This window comes from Phaenicophaeus curvirostris, chromosome Z (assembly GCF_032191515.1).
Source record: "Phaenicophaeus curvirostris isolate KB17595 chromosome Z, BPBGC_Pcur_1.0, whole genome shotgun sequence".
Classification (NCBI taxonomy): domain Eukaryota; kingdom Metazoa; phylum Chordata; class Aves; order Cuculiformes; family Cuculidae; genus Phaenicophaeus; species Phaenicophaeus curvirostris.
The window spans coordinates 57,126,360-57,138,925 of NC_091431.1; the positions used below are offsets into that span (position 1 = coordinate 57,126,360).

The 12,566-nt window shown below is 41.9% G+C and overlaps 1 long non-coding RNA gene across 1 annotated transcript; it reads right to left on the minus strand.

Annotated features, from left to right (window-relative positions):
- Positions 1–4,884: 4,884 nt before the first annotated feature.
- On the minus strand, positions 4,885–9,616 carry LOC138733591 (uncharacterized). The gene is made up of 3 exons (XR_011339426.1): positions 9,505–9,616; positions 9,331–9,377; positions 4,885–5,255 (listed from the first exon to the last, which is right to left on the minus strand). It is a non-coding gene; the product is annotated as an uncharacterized lncRNA (long non-coding RNA).
- Between the last annotated feature and the right edge of the window lie 2,950 nt (positions 9,617–12,566).

A 12,566-nucleotide genomic window follows, 5' to 3' on the forward strand; every position in this document is an offset into this window, starting at 1 on the left:
GATCTGGGGGTGTTTAGCCTGGAGAAGAGGAGGCTGAGGGGAGACCTCATTGCTCTCTATAACTACCTGAAAGGAGGTTGTAGAGAGGAGGGTGCTGGCCTCTTCTCCCAAGTGACAGGGGACAGGACAAGAAGGAATGGCCTCAAGCTCCGCCAGGGGAGGTTTAGGCTGGACACTAGGAAAAAATTTTTCACAGAAAGGGTGATTGGGCACTGGAACAGGCTGCCCAGGGAGGTGGTTGAGTCACCTTCCCTGGAGGTGTTTAAGGCATGGGTGGACGAGGTGCTAAGGGGCATGGTTTAGTGTTTGATAGGAATGGTTGGACTCGATGATCCAGTGGGTCTCTTCCAACCTGGTGATTCTATGATTCTATGATTCTATGATTCTATGATTCTATGATTCTATGATTCTATGATTCTATGAAAAGGGCACAGCTACTACAGCATGGAAGTTATGTCATTTGATATCTATTTATTTTATGAGTACATATAAATCAGTACTCGGTGAAGCTGCAACAGGAAAGAAAGTTGTAAAAATTATTTATCATTTGCCTAAGAATCAACACCAAAAATTCAGGAAAACAAACTTCTAGCACTGAAAAAAGCTATTTATATTAATTTGGCTAACAACTTCAAGGCACAAAACTGGTCTGAAGTGGGAACAGAAATAGTTTTGCGGTGACTTGAAACTTACTAGGTTTTGGTATCAGAAGGGATATTTAAAAAAATTAGATGATTCAGAGCAAGGATGTTCCTTTTGTGTTGAAAAGGGCTTTCCAGGATATTGTTGTGGTTTTATTTCTGTTAAATGACTATAACATTCACTGACTTAGGAACGATTATGCCCCTCTGTTGTGTGCATAGCATAACTAAATGAAGTGAGAGATTTTGTAAGAAGCAGTTGGCTAGTTTAAGGAAGGCAGCTATAAGAGAATATTCCTGAACAGCAAGGGGAAGGAGGGAGGGAGGGAGGAAAAGAGCAAAGATTTAGATTTTTGACAAATTTAAATCTGAAGTAGAGATTCTTAGTACCGTCAAACCAATTTAGGATTATTGGAGGATTAACCATGAAGATTTCAGGCACACAAAGGAACACAGAGGTTTCCCAAAGCTGTTGTCAGAGGATGTGACATCTTTCTACTAACCTACTGGGTGACACGAAAAAGTGACCTTATCTTCCTCTTTGCCTCGTCCAGCAGGATTTTGGAGGCTCCCCATCCCATGGCAGAAGTGGCCACTATTTTCTTGAGCTCAGCTGAGGTCCCCAGGGACCCTTAGACACAAATTCCAGCAGTAACCCCCTGTCAGCCCCCAGGAAAGAGAGAAGGTGAATGAGCCAGGGTGCCCGCAGCGGCTGGGGGCTCCGGCGAGAGGCTGCGCTGGGATGCTCTGACCCCTTGTGGTCAAGGAAACGCTCTCCAGGGGGAAAAAGGATGAAAAAGGGAAGGGCGTGTTATCCCTGGTGCAGTTCTGGGTGAATTGTGGCTCCTTACCTAATCTCTTCCGGCTTTCCCAGGGGAGTATCATGTTGGGCACTGAAACAGCTGCGTGGTGCTTCCACGGGCATCCAGCAGCTCTTGTGGCTGCTTTTCCATGGACGAATTATTTCAGATGCATGACTCGGCAGGATTCATCCTTCAAAAGGTATCCCTTTTCTGTTGCAGAGAGTTTTGTCAAAGTTTAAGTGTTTGGCTCCAATTTTCTGTGCTATGGACCTTACATCACCCTTGACCATCTTCAGTCCTAGAAGTCTTACTCTCGCAAAAACTACTTTGAGTGTATTCAAAAATAATTGTGCTGTGAGTGTAATGTTTTCTGTAAACTCTGGAAAGGTCAAAAGAGCACCACATGAAATTTTGCTGAAATAAGGCAACCATGCTTTGCATAAAGTCTGTGACTTTTTGACAAAGCTATAGACCTTTCAGATCTATGGTTTGCACATGCTTGGTAGCTTCTTGCACATCTCAGCACCTTTTCTACTGAAGAGTTTGCCCAGTATCATGCATAGTCCAGCCTGAAGCTCTATGGGCTTTTCCTTGTGGTCTTAACCCCATCTTCCCTGAGTAACATCAGGTCTCTGTCTAAGTCCCACCTTAGGACTAGGGGGACAGATTTGAGGGCTGGGTACAGAAATTGGCTAGAGGAGGGGAAAAAACTTGAAAACAAGTCAAGAGTAACAACACAGAGGAGTTACACTGGGAAGGATCAGTGTGTGCTCACAGGCCAGGATCAGGACAGCTTGTGGTCAGTCTGTGTCAGCACTGAGCAAGGCATTGCTGGTCAATGCTCCATCTCTAAAGGCTGATCTATATCAAGCAGCTGAGGATGAAAAACTGTCCCTGGATATTTGGGCTGGCCTAGCTACAGTGAATATTCTGTATGCACTGAAGATATTTCCCAGAATTAAGTCAAGGCATGATAACCAGTACTGATGACCAGTACCACAACAGCTCGTGTGGCAGAGGCCAGTGCCACCAGAATTACATCACCTACCCTGGCTGAGTGTAATGCTAATGCCATACTGGATGGTGGTATTTCCACAAGCTTTTTATTTTTCAGTTCGTTTTCCCAGAACCCTCGGATGTTTTACATACAGCGTTGCTTTGGAAGAGCAGGTTAAACACCCAAAACCTGATATGTCCAAACACTCAATGAGATCTTAGCTCCTTTAGATTCCAAAATGCACCTTAGCATAGGACAAAGCCCTCAAATTGCTGACCACATGCAGTTTCCCCACAGGACACCTGCCCAGTCAAGCTTAGACCTGTGGTCACCCTGGAGAAATGGATTGCCCTTGTCTCTGCCATAGAGTCAAATCACCTTAGGTTAACACCTTCCATATGGTCTGTATTTCAGTGCCTGACTTGATGCTTTCAAGCCCTATTGGAATCAATGCTGAGTATTCACAGCCATTCTGATATTGCTGCTTCTTTGAGCACTTGTATAAAGCTGAACATGGGAATAAAGCATATCCTTAGTGCTTCAAAACCAAGACCCCCCAATCTTCATTCCAGCTTGTGAGTGTGCACCTGCAACCTTCTTCCTTTCATGACACTCAGAAAAGACACTTCATTTCTGCAAGTCAACAAGGGTTATAGAGCTGTAAAATTACAATGTCTTTCTATTTTACTTAAACAAATGGAGATCCAGCAAAGACGTTAGCTTGGCTTTTGGTTTTGCTGAAATATATTACAAATTTGAGATTAACGAAAAATAATCCATGGTAAGATTTCAGCTGAGATAAACGAAGGAAAGCACAGTTTGTCCTGACCTTCTTTAGGATAAAAGAATCCACATCTAGCTGAGCAGCCCCTTTTATGTGGTAGATGGAGTGAATAGCCCTAAATCTACATGAAATGTATGTACTCAGTTCATATTTTAAAAAAGTGTAGTGTAATGGGAACTGCCCATACATAGAGATCAAAGTTAATATAGTGGACAAAAGAATAAAGGAAATTATTCCTATCTTGTGTTCAGCCAAACCACTAGATTCAAGTGCACTATTGTGTCCACAGTGTTTGATTTGAAAGACTTCATTATTAAGAAGTTAATGCTCAACAGCAGTCAATACTGGTACAATGAATTGTGCTACTTTCCAAAGTCTGTATCCTACAAAGCTTCTGTAAGTAACTTGTATTGCTAAATTATCTTCTAGGGACCTAAACAAAGACAATGACTTGGAACCAGATCACAACCGAGCTCACAAGAATTATTTCTAGATTAAAATAAGCACCTTCCTGTACAGTAGTGGTGTGCAATGGACAAGTATCTTTATGCATTGCAGTGTGAAATGTGTGTTCAAGTAGTATGTCAGGAAAGATATATATTAAAACATTGTAAAGGACTGACTGATGGTATACCCCTAAACTGACAATCTGGATTAATTTTCTTTCTTGAAAGGCTCCTAGATTTAGAAAGATAGATATGTCTTCATTGTGTAAAATTAACAAACCAACATACTGAGGAATTCGTGTGTGCCTTGTGAAGAAGAGCTAAGTGTTCTACATGGCCTGTGCAAAACAGCATATTGAAGAGCATCTCTACTGTGGAAGCCAAATTACCATGTGTGCATGTACAAATAAGCACACTGTTCACCAAATACTTGCATTTCTCAAAAATGTAATTAGTAAATGTTCACACAAAGTCAGAATCCAATCAATGTTATCATGAGTAATTTTCACATGACCTGCATGAAATTGTCTTTCATGTTGAAAATATAGCTGATATTGTTCTTCAAATATGCTGCTTAAATTCTATATAAGGAAGCAGAATTAAGCCCTTGATTCTATTTAGATCATAAGAGGGACTGAACACAGGGAGAAATCTTAATATTTTACTGCCTATGGGTAACTCTTAGAGTCAGTTGAGGGCTGTTTGTGACATGATTCCCAGCAATGAAATACCCCTGAGAGAAGGTTACAATTAATCATCAACTTTTGTGTTACCACCCAGCAAGATTTTTATTTTTTCATGCTGAGAGATTTAAGGGAGAGAAAACAGAGCTTGAAAAGACTATGTCCAGACATACTTGCTTAATTTGGCTTTGAATTTGCTCATGCTTCAAAAATTATTCTGAACATCTGGCTCCTTTGTTAATCAGAGAGAGCATGTTTTATTCCCTTGACTTTTTGGTAAGAAAAAATGAATGTATTGTAGTTTACCATATAATGAGAATCCACTGTAACAGTAACAGCTTGCAGAAACCAAACATGACATCATGCTACTCGTGATATGCCTCTGTGTGCATGTGTGTGTCATGCTCACAATAGCAATTATTATCCCAAAGGATTTGAAACCACACATAGGAGCCCCACTCCCACTGGCAGCCAGGACTGCAGCACCTGTTTAGCACCGTAATGGCCAGCTTAACCCAGCCAGGGGAGGAGTAATTTACCCAGATGAGAAATAGCAATGCTCGAAAGAACTCAAAACTCAGAGGTAATCAAGACTCTGCTTCTTGAGGCATCAGCCTCTGCTCTGTTTTTACACAAACATATACATCCTCAGGTTTGTCTTCCTTGATTTCCTCCCCATGGTATACATAGCCCTTTTTCCACAATAGAGGGACAAGTTAGAAGCCTTATGGAGACTTTAAGCTAATTTGAAGGGTAAGCAAACAGTTCACCTCCTGCTGTGCAGAGAGAGCAGAGGCTTCTTGGTGCTCTTTTCATACTCTTCAGAGATGCCTCCACCACCGCCTCTTCAGTTATAGCCATACTTGGGAAGAAGAGCATCCAGCTGGAGGATTCCTGGTAACTGGTGACAGACAACAAGAAATAGAGGAAAGTCAGGACCTTTTGTTCCACATTACCAGTTCCAGTGCGATATCAGAGAGCTACTGCTTCTCTCTTTCAGAGTAGAGTGGAAAACAGCGCCATCAGATAATAAACTCTCAATTATCAGCATCATTGCTGTGAGGAAAGCAAACAGTGATACAAAGGCCCTCTGTGCATCAGACAGCTGATCTGCAGATAAGGGATTGAGGCTTGGTTTTTAAGGAGCTTTATTAAACAAATATTAAAATGCAGTAACAGGGGACATAAAATATTTGCTGTTTAATCAGCATGGTGGGAACTGGATTCTATTTAAAAAAACCCTAACAAATTACTTGCACACAGAATATAAATAAATTATAGTAGTAGGTAAGGTAACTAGTCTAAAATAGAACCTAAAATGGTTTGTGGAACAGCACTTCAGAAATGTATTTTATGATCAGCAAAACCTGTAGTGAAAGACTTTAAATGGGGCGTGTTTGGTTTTATGCCACGAGCATAAAAGCAGTAGTCCAGCACACATGCAGAATAATGTGAAACAGTCCTAGAGATGCTGGGGCTACCACCCCTTCTCATCAATGAGGAATAATATATCTTTTATGATTAACCACATTAGACAGGATCCATTAAAGCGGAGGAGAAAAAGAAAAACCACACTCCTGTCAAAACACTGCCTGTTTCTGCTGGCTTGTTCCACTGCGGAGTTTCCCCTCTATGGCAGGCACTCTGGCTTTGTCCCCACCTCTCCTGATCTCTGTGAGCCAGAGCAGCCCTCACCCACAGGCAGCACCAGTGGCTGGACCCTGTACAAACTGTGCAGCCGAGTGTAGCTGGGGGCCATGGGACTGGGGAGGCATCTCCCCGTAGTTAATCCTCCCTGCTGCTGAGGACATCATGGCAGAAGGCCTCAAGACTGTGGTCACAGTACCTGCCCTGCTGGCATGGGTTGGAGAACACCTGGGATGAAGAGAGGGCAAAGGGGCTGGTGCTGTCTGTAAAAAAAAGCTGTGAAATTCTGCAGCAAACTGCCTGTTGGGCTGTTGTTGCAATGGTCTCAGCTCTTCCACACTGTTCTTGTTTTGATGTATTTATTTGTTTATTTATCACTGCCTCTGCGCGGATCATTCTGGAGAAATGATTTAGGATTCATAGATCTAAGATATCACCTACCCAGCACAAGGACTATGAAGCCTGCAAATGACAGGAAGGACTGGAATTTCCTTTGCTAGGACACCTGAGTTCCCCAACCAAAGTGACTCTCTGAAGCAAGCTTGACATTCCAAATGCACACTGACTAAAAGAGCCACTGACAGAAACTGAGGCTAATCTGTCACCATGTGCCAAGTGTGTCGGCAAGGTTTGGAGGCAAGCTAGGCTGTGTGAATGGCAGCCCCTCCTCGCAGCTCCTGGAACTTCCACAGGGCTTGTTGCATCCTATACTCAAGGCCACCCAACATGGGCCAAGGCTCAGCCAAGGCTCAGGAAGGGTTGTTGCATCTGTCAGCAGCCTCCCACAGTGAGTGCATCACAGACAGAATATGCTCCATGTGGGCAAGGGATGGTGCTGGTTTCCAGGATCCCACAGAAGAGGCATTTACAATTTGTTTTCACTCCTGCAAGCATCAGCTGCATGGGTCTGATAGCTGACCCGTGTGGATCTCGATGGACCTGAGCAACTTCCTCTAGCAATCTCTGCTAACAAAAGGCCTCTGAAAACCATGTAAACCAGAGAACCAGTCCTGCAGTGTGGTAATATGCAATTATGCACAATGAGGAAATGTTTTCAGCACCAAACTGAGGCAGTGTGTGGGAAAGCAAGACAGATGTCCAGTTCTACCTGTGCAAAGTTCTTATGTTCACAGGCAATCACTGTTACCTCCTTTTTTGTCATGTAAAACTTGGTTATGGGAGGTAGGGAAGAGGTACTGTCAACATAGGCATAATTAGATATGTTTGCTAACAATCTTTAAATTCCTGCACTTGGAATAATTCTGAAAGTAAAAATTCAGCCTTACTGTATTTAAGATATAGTTAAATTTTAAATGGAGACATGCTCCTCTGGGGTGAACTGGCATAGAAGTTATATGATGTTATATCAATCGAAGTTCAGTTCTAATTATTACTCTGCTGGGGTTTTCCAGGTAATAAAATTAGATAATGTCATGAATACTGGCTGTGAGACCAGACGAAAAAAGACACCATTGGTTTTGCAGTCTTGTCAAAACTCTGGCTGAGTTGTCAGATTTTAGTCAAACAATGAGTTTTGATTTATTCAAAATGGCAACTCAGAGGACTGGCTAGATCTATTTTTAAATGGTTGTATTTCAAACTTAGCTCTGCTTTTAAATCAAAGAGGAGACCTAACCTATTTCCAGACATTTCTCCGATTAGTTTCTCAGCAACAACATCTAACTGCATTAACACAGCTGTCAGAAGGGGGTTGCTTAATAAAATGTAGTCTTTGTCAAGGGGGGAAGAAAAGAAAATTTTATTAGTTCGTTGACCAAGGCATTTCTATAGATTAAGTGTGCTTCTCTGGTTTATATCGTTGCTCAGATCCGACTCTTGTCACTGTACTATTTAATTTCTCTAATATGAGTATCTGAAGGGATTATGGAGACATATTAAACTGAAAGCATATATGAAAAATCTTATTAAACAGTGTTCCTGCAATATCTAAAACAGATGTAGTATTGTAAAATAAAAAAAGGGGGGGTTAAGCCTCCAAAGCTGTCTTTGTCCATCTGCGTAAATTGGCAGGTTGCATGAAGACCTTTTTGTTATTTATAAATAGAGCCATGCTCAAAATATAACTGCACATCCAAACAGCCTCTAATTTAGGAAAGGTTAAAATGCTGGGTCTTAATATCCATCTTGCAGCTAAAGCCTGTCACTATTATCAGAGCTTTTACGGCTTGCTTCCTCTGGTTCTTGTAGATTTGTTCTTTGTTTTTACAAGCCAGCCTCCAGTTAACCCTGACTCTTTCATTTATATCATCAGCATCTTGCATGTTTTATATCAGACAAATGTAGACATCATCATCAAACTCTGAAATACATATGCTCAAAGGCCCCTAAGGCTATTCCATTAACCTTTACTTCCCCAGCGCAAGACTGGCCCTGCATTGTTTTTTGCTTATAGAATACAATATACTTGTTACTATCCTTTACTGGCTTCAGCAATTAGCTTGTAAATCCAGAGCAAGAAGGAATCAATTGTCGCTATGCTGTCCCCCACTTGGGTGCCCAATACCTTCAGATTACCACATGGTTCTCCGTGAAATCACATTCTGTGAGACAAAATCCCTCTGGTGAACCCTGTGCCTAGGTACTTTTGAATCAGGTGGATGCAGTTCTAGTAAGTCCACAAGTATCAGCTCTACACAAAGGAAATCCGTGTAAAAGCATAACGAAAACCACGTCCAACGCCTGAGGCTATCAGCCGGTCTGAGACAAACGCGGTTTGCACTATGCAATGTAGGGGCTGGACAGCTGCACTCAGGTACCCACATGAATGTGCTCAAAGCCTGCACCTACTGCACCAGCTCTGCTTACACCACCCCTCCAGGTCCCTAGCACCCAAGAAGGTCATACTATTTTTATGCAGAAGTGCTAAAACAGGGACTTAAGTGTCCACTGCAGGGCCAAAGGTAAGTTTTTCGTAAGTTTCCAGAAGCTATAAAATTAAAAGGGATGTAGCCCGGTTTAGTCAATATTTCCTATAGCTCAGCTGAAATATATTTGTGATCTGTAAAAATTAAGCACTTAATCTTAGGATCTAGTTAGAGCATAATGGTCAATGCCTATGAGCTGCCTGCGATGAAGCCCTTTCCCTATGGTAAACACAAAGAAGATTCTCCGTTTCACTGTGAAATGCAGCCACCTCAGCTCCCCACATGCTTGCAGGAGGATGAAAGCATGCATATTCACCCTCCCTGCTGACCTGTTGAGAAGCAGAGATTCACAATCCTATAGTAATTCCTTAGTATATCAAAATCTGAAAGATTTTTTTTTAAAGTAGTACTTTCAATTTATAAAATATTGTATGAAGCACTCACCAGTCCCATTTTCAATTTTTGTAGGCAGAATGTGACAACATGTAGATCTGTTGGTGGAAAAAAAAAGGTGCAAATATAAAATTATAGTGCTTCCATTCCTGGCATAGTAGCACAGACAGACACATCTTTCTTAAGATACATAGCCTTGAAAGGAAGGTAAGGAATACCACTCACTTCCTAACTTTGTTTCAGGGTAGTATCATCATTTGGAGATACAGTCTCTGTTAATTTCTTCATTACTTAGGCAGCTTTTACTTACAGAGCACAGGCTCCACAATTGCCTCTGTATTCATCAAGGGCAGAGGCGGGTACCTGCGCACAGCCCAAGGATGAGCACTGCCTAGGAAGTGAAGAGCATCAATAAAAAAAAGGCTATGCTTAGCAGAAACCCCTGATTTTTGTCTTTAGATCTCAGGTAAAGACATATGAGTTTCACCAGAGTGACAGAGCAGAGCCTGACAATGTGCCATTTAAACAATGTTTACTTCTCTCCTATACAAAAAAAATGCTGCAGTGAATTTTCCTCAACAACTGGCAGGCAGTGTGACTCACGGTGGTGGCTGGAGATGCCTCTGCTTAACACAAAACAGCACAGGCAGTCCTTACGCAAGAAATCACTGCTGTTAATGACCCAATTCATTAAACTGGTAAAGCTGCTCTTACACGTCAACAGTCCCTGCTGGTGGGAAGGGGTTTGGCTCTGGCACTTTTCCTTGAGATGGATGAGTTATAACTCATGAGCTTCTTCTAGCCTCTGATGCCAGCCCCTCAGAAAACTTATCTAGTGTCAGTAAAAACATGAGGTTATTATCACTGCCACACATAGGAAACATTCTGTGCTTTACAGTGACTGTATTTTCTTAAGCAACGTCAGGAAATGGCTCACATCCGTGTGTTACTTCTCCTTCTCCAAACCATGTCCAAATCAAACTGAACATTAGCTATGGCTGCAAAGACTTTTTAACAGTACATTTCTCTGATTAAGCTGGTCTGATTAAAAATTGTTCAGCTCCACAAAGACAAGTCATTAATGTTTTCTGGAAGGTTTTTCTAATTAAAGCTTGGCTGACATTTCTGTTGCATGCGTGCATGCTAGAAAATCAAGGGCAGATGTGCTCTTTTAAAAAGACACGGAATTACATTCTTTAAAACTGATTTTACTGTTGCAGATTTAAAATAAAGACTTCCTTGAACCTTGGGACACAGTACCTTAATCCTTGCATGACTGCAGTTTTCAACAATCTTTCCATAGCCAAGTTTTCAGGCCTCTGCTCTTTCCCTTCTACCTCAGCTCTGTTGTTCGTCAGACCTCCTTCTACAAAGTGACAAGTCACCATTACTTTTCCCTCCATCTTTTAAACTCTACTCTCCATCTGTCATTAAAACAGACTTTTTTAGGGTTTCTGCGTTGTTTTTTTGAGACTTGGGATTCTTTATCTTCACTTTTCCTTGGAAAACCTGATCTACCCATAGTTCCAAACTTCCTCTTACTCCCAGTTCCTAGAACAGTCTTGCTGCTCCTGATCTTTTTCCATCCAACCTGTTCCATCTTTATTTTCATTTTTTCCTGACTTGCTTTAGGAGGTGCTTTGCTGGCATCTTAGTCTGAACATGGCTAAATCACAATCCCCTGCAGAGTCACCAGTAGATAGAGCTGTAAGAGGCAGTGTGACATCTTCTTCCATTTATGAAAATACATATTTACCTGTCATCATGTTAACACTTTCCAATACTTTCACTATACTCTTAGACAGCCTCCTCTCATAGCTGACCATGGCACAAGGTGATGTTCTTACCTGATGCAATGTAAAGCACTGGTGAGACCGCTCCTTGAATCCTGTGTTCAGTTCTGGGCCCCTCACCACAAGAAGGATGTTGAGGCTCTGGAGCGAGTCCAGAGAAGAGCGACGAAGCTGTGAAGGGGCTGGAGAACGAGTCTTATGAGGAGCGGCTGAGAGAGCTGGGGTTGTTTAGCCTGAAGAGGAGGAGGCTGAGGGGAGACCTCATTGCTCTCTACAACTACCTGAAAGGAAGTTGTAGAGAGGAGGGAGCTGCCCTCTTATCCCAGGTGACAGGGGACAGGACAAGGGAAAATGGCCTCACGCTATGCAAGGGGAGGTTCAGGCTTGACATCAGGAAAAAATTTTTCAAAGAAAGGGTCATTGGGCACTGGAACAGGCTGCCCAGGGAGGTGGTTGAGTCCCCATCCCTGGAGGTGTTTAAGAGAGGGGTGGATGAGGTGCTGAGGGGCATGGTTTAGTGTTTGATAGGAATGTTTGGACTCAATGATCCTATGCATCTTTTCCAACCTGGTGATTCTGTGATTTCTTCCTGTCCTTCCCTTAGCTGCCATGTGATTCAAGTGATCATCACTCTTCCACCCAGCACACTGGAAGTGTGTTATCATGAGCATACTCTCTTCCTTCCCAGTCTTTCCTTTGTTTTGAACTAAGCAAACTCAACTCTACTCCTAGCAAGTTATATTTTCCAAACCTGCTGTAATTTTGTTCTCTTTTCTCTGGTCTCCTACAAATGTATTTATGTATAAAAACATAAGGAATAAAACTCAAACTTCCAAAGAGGCTTCTCAGGACTGAGTTGTATAATCTAGCCTTATAAATGGCTCTTCTGTTTTTTTCACTTTCATCTTCCCTCTCTTCCCAGTTAGCACTACATACCACGCTACCGCTATAACTTACCATTCTGGTGCATGGCATTTACTGACAAATCCAAAGATAGAAGAATATACAAAATGGCTTCTTATACCTTTGTTGAGAGGATGAGAAAATACACACTATTCTCCTTGTCCTACAGCCTTCCCTGTGAAAAGAATGAAGTTTTCCAAGGTTACCCTGAGGCTACAGCTACGCCTGCAGCCTATAAATCTGATTTATAAACTCATTTACGATCTCAGTTCTGATTACTGTAAGTGCAAAACAAAACAAACCCCACTAGACACAATTTTCTCCTCCTATCAGCATTATTCATAAATAAGGTTGAATGAAAGGAAGTATTAACTCACTGCGTGTTATAGATTCACTCCTTATGATTAGTATTTCCAAACTCCAGTGCTTCTCCTTTAGATAGTCCTTCTTCTATCATCATTTAAAGAACTGACAGTTCTAATTATTGTACTCATAGGCAAGAACTTAATTAACCTAATCAGCCTGCCATGGAGCTGACAGGTATGCTTTTCTGTCAGTTAGGTCAAAACATGTAATCTGCAATGAATAGGA